Here is a 5,084-nt window from a genome sequence, read left to right as displayed (position 1 = left end):
GATGAGAGGGATGGACAAGATCAGACTGTGGAAAAGCTGGGTGGAGCAGTAAGCTTCAGACAAGACATACCAGGATTTAGAAGGAGAGATGAGAGGGATGGACAAGATCAGACTGTGGAAAAGCTGGGTGGAGCAGTAAGCTTCAGACAAGACATACCAGGATTTAGAAGGAGAGATGAGAGGGATGGACAAGATCAGACTGTGGAAAAGCTGGGTGGAGCAGTAAGCTTCAGACAAGACATACCAGGATTTAGAAGGAGAGATGAGAGGGATGGACAAAATCAGACTGTGGAAAAGCTGGGTGGAGCAGTAAGCTTCAGACAAGACATACCAGGATTTAGAAGGAGAGATGAGAGGGATGGACAAGATCAGACTGTGGAAAAGCTGGGTGGAGCAGTAAGCTTCAGACAAGACATACCAGGATTTAGAAGGAGAGATGAGAGGGATGGACAAGATCAGACTGTGGAAAAGCTGGGTGGAGCAGTAAGTTTCAGACAAGACATACCAGGATTTAGAAGGAGAGATGAGAGGGATGGACAGATCAGACTGTGGAAAAGCTGGGTGGAGCAGTAAGCTTCAGACAAGACATACCAGGATTTAGAAGGAGAGATGAGAGGGATGGACAAGATCAGACTGTGGAAAAGCTGGGTGGAGCAGTAAGCTTTAGACAAGACATACCAGGATTTAGAAGGAGAGATGGGAGTGATGGACAAGATCAGACTGTGAAAAAGCTGGGTGGAGCAGTAAGCTTCAGACAAGACATACCAGGATTTAGAAGGAGAGATGAGAGGGATGGACAAGATCAGACTGTGGAAAAGCTGGGTGGAGCAGTAAGTTTCAGACAAAACATACCAGGATTTAGAAGGAGAGATGATAGGGATGGACAGGATCAGACTGTGGAAAAGCTGGGTGGAGCAGTAAGCTTCAGACAAGACATACCAGGTTTTAGAAGGAGAGATGAGAGGGATGGACAAGATCAGACTGTGGAAAAGCTAGGTGGAGCAGTAAGCTTCAGACAAGACATACCAGGATTTAGAAGGAGAGATGAGAGTGATGGACAAGATCAGACTGTGGAAAAGCTGGGTGGAGCAGTAAGCTTCAGACAAGACATACCAGGATTTAGAAGGAGAGATGAGAGGGGTGGACAATATCAGACTGTGGAAAAGCTGGGTGGAGCAGTAAGCTTTCAGACAAGACATACCAGGATTTAGAAGGAGAGATGAGAGGGATGGACAAGATCAGACTGTGGAAAGGCTGGGTGGATCAGTAAGCTTCAGACAAGACATACCCGGATTTAGAAGGAGAGATGAGAGGGATGGACAAGATCAGACTGTGGAAAAGCTGGGTGGAGCAGTAAGCTTCAGATAAGACATACCAGGATTTAGAAGGTGAGATGAGAGGGATGGACAAAATCAGACTGTTAGCTGGATGGAGCAGTAAGCTTCAGACAAGATATACCAGGATTTAGAAGGAGAGATGAGAGGGATGGACAAGATCAGACTGTGAGAAAGCTGGGTGGAGCAGTAAGCTTCAGACAAGACATACCAGGATTTAGAAGGAGAGATAAGAGGGATGGACAAAATCAGACTGTGGAAAAGCTGGGTGGAGCAGTAAGTTTCAGACAAGACATACCAGGATTTAGAAGAAGAGATGATAGGGATGGACAGGATCAGACTGTGGAAAAGCTGGGTGGAGCAGTAAGCTTCAGACAAGACATACCAGGATTTAGAAGGAGAGATGAGAGGGATGGACAAGATCAGACTGTGGAAAAGCTGGGTGGAGCAGTAAGCTTCAGACAAGACATACCAGGATTTAGAAGGAGAGATGAGAGTGATGGACAAGATCAGACTGTGGAAAAGCTGGGTGGAGCAGTAAGCTTCAGACAAGACATACCAGGATTTAGAAGGAGAGATGAGAGGGATGGACAAGATCAGACTGTGGAAAAGCTGGGTGGAGCAGTAAGCTTCAGACAAGACATACCAGGATTTAGAAGGAGAGATGAGAGGGATGGACAAGATCAGACTGTGGAAAAGCTGGGTGGAGCAGTAAGTTTCAGACAAGACATACCAGGATTTAGAAGGAGAGATGAGAGGGATGGACAGAATCAGACTGTGGAAAAGCTGGGTGGAGCAGTAAGCTTCAGACAAGACATACCAGGATTTAAAAGGAGAGATGAGAGGGATGGACAAGATCAGACTGTGGAAAAGCTGGGTGGAGCAGTAAGCTTTAGACAAGACATTCTAGGATTTAGAAGGAGAGATGGGAGTGATTGACAAGATCAGACTGTGGAAAAGCTGGGTGGAGCAGTAAGCTTCAGACAAGACATACCAGGATTTAGAAGGAGAGATGAGAGGGGTGGACAATATCAGACTGTGGAAAAGCTGGGTGGAGCAGTAAGCTTCAGACAAGACATACCAGGATTTAGAAGGAGAGATGAGAGGGATGGACAAAATCAGACTGTGAAAAAGCTGGGTGGAGCAGTAAGCTTCAGACAAGACATACCAGGATTTAGAAGAAGAGATGATAGGGATGGACAGGATCAGACTGTGGAAAAGCTGGGTGGAGCAGTAAGCTTCAGACAAGACATACCAGGATTTAGAATGAGAGATGAGAGGGATGGACAAGATCAGACTGTGGAAAAGCTGGGTGGAGCAGTAAGCTTCAGACAAGACATACCAGGATTTAGAAGGAGAGATGAGAGTGATGGACAAGATCAGACTGTGGAAAAGCTGGGTGGAGCAGTAAGCTTCAGACAAGACATACCAGGATTTAGAAGGAGAGATGAGAGGGGTGGACAATATCAAACTGTGGAAATGCTGGGTGGAGCAGTAAGCTTCAGACAAGACATACCAGGATTTAGAAGGAGAGATGAGAGGGATGGACAAGATCAGACTGTGAAAAAGCTGGGTGGAGCAGTAAGCTTCAGACAAGACATACCAGGATTTAGAAGGAGAGATGAGAGGGATGGACAAGATCAGACTGTGGAAAAGCTGGGTGGAGCAGTAAGTTTCAGACAAGACATACCAGGATTTAGAAGGAGAGATGAGAGGGATTGATAAGATCAGACTGTTAGCTGGATGGAGCAGTAAGCTTCAGACAAGATATACCATGATTTAGAATGAGAGATGAGAGGGATGGACAAGATCAGACTGTGGAAAAGCTGGGTGGAGCAGTAAGCTTCAGACAAGACATACCAGGATTTATAAGGAGAGATAAGAGGGATGGACAAAATCAGACTGTGGAAAAGCTGGGTGGAGCAGTAAGCTTCAGACAAGACATACCAGGGTTTAGAAGGAGAGATGAGAGGGATGGACCAGATCAGACTGTGGAAAAGCTGGGTGGAGCAGTAAGCTTCAGACAAGACATACCAGGATTTAGAAGGAGAGATGAGAGGGATGGACAAGATCAGACTGTGGAAAAGCTGGGTGGAGCAGTAAGCTTCAGACAAGACATACCAGGATTTAGAAGGAGAGATGAGAGGGATGGACAAGATCAGACTGTGGAAAAGCTGGGTGGACCAGTAAGCTTCAGACAAGACATACCAGGATTTAGAAGGAGAGATGAGAGGGATGGACAAGATCAGACTGTGGAAAAGCTGGGTGGAGCAGTAAGCTTCAGACAAGACATACCAGGATTTAGAAGGAGAGATGAGAGGGATGGACAAGATCAGACTGTGGAAAAGCTGGGTGGAGCAGTAAGTTTCAGACAAGACATACCAGGATTTAGAAGGAGAGATGAGAGGGATGGATAAGATCAGACTGTGGAAAAGCTGGGTGGAGCAGTAAGCTTCAGACAAGACATACCAGTTTTTAGAAGGAGAGATGAGAGGGATGGACAAGATCAGACTGTGGAAAAGCTGGGTGGAGCAGTAAGCTTCAGACAAGACATACCAGGATTTAGAAGGAGAGATGAGAGGGATGGACAAGATCAGACTGTGGAAAAGCTGGGTGGAGCAGTAAGCTTCAGACAAGACATACCAGGATTTAGTAGGAAAGATGAGAGGGATGGACAAGATCAGAATGTGGAAAAGCTGGGTGGAGCAGTAAGCTTCAGACAAGACATACCTGGAGATGAGAGAATTGGCTGATGGTCAGTAGGCAGTGATGACAAAGTGGATTCAATATCCATAATATTACATTCTGGTATAATTCAGTCTGTGCACCTAAGAGTTGCACTTGAGAGATATTGCATGTGGAAAGACCAAGGTCTGAAAAGACCTAAGATCTTATATTTATACCACTCAGTGTTCAATCATGTGTGACCAAGAGGGGAGGGGGCTACATATGTCCTAATCAAGGAGGACCAGATACAGGGGTGAAATAGTCAATGTAGACAAATACTCAATAAATCCAGCAGGAAAAGAGACATTATTAGTTCAGACAAGACATACCAAGATTTAGAAGGAGAGATGAGAGGGATGGACAAGATCAGACTGTGGAAAAGCTGGGTGGAGCAGTAAGCTTCAGACAAGACATACCAGGATTTAGAAGGAGAGATGAGAGGGATGGACAAGATCAGACTGTGGAAAAGCTGGGTGGAGCAGTAAGCTTCAGACAAGACATATCAGGACTTAGAAGGAGAGATGAGAGGGATGGACAAGATCAGACTGTGGAAAAGCTGGGTGGAGCAGTAAGTTTCAGACAAGACATACCAGGATTTAGAAGGAGAGATGAGAGGGATGGACAGAATCAGACTGTGGAAAAGCTGGGTGGAGCAGTAAGCTTCAGACAAGACATACCAGGATTTAGAAGGAGAGATGAGAGGGATGGACAAGATCAGACTGTGGAAAAGCTGGGTGGAGCAGTAAGCTTTAGACAAGACATACTAGGATTTAGAAGGAGAGATGAGAGTGATGGACAAGATCAGACTGTGGAAAAGCTGGGTGGAGCAGTAAGCTTCAGACAAGACATACCAGGATTTAGAAGGAGAGATGATAGGGATGGACAGGATCAGACTGTGGAAAAGCTGGGTGTAGCAGTAAGCTTCAGACAAGACATACCAGGATTTAGAAGGAGAGATGAGAGGGATGGACAAGATCAGACTGTGGAAAAGCTGGGTGGAGCAGTAAGCTTCAGACAAGACAT

This window comes from Bufo bufo, chromosome 6 (assembly GCF_905171765.1).
Source record: "Bufo bufo chromosome 6, aBufBuf1.1, whole genome shotgun sequence".
Classification (NCBI taxonomy): domain Eukaryota; kingdom Metazoa; phylum Chordata; class Amphibia; order Anura; family Bufonidae; genus Bufo; species Bufo bufo.
This window is presented reverse-complemented; position numbering follows the sequence as displayed.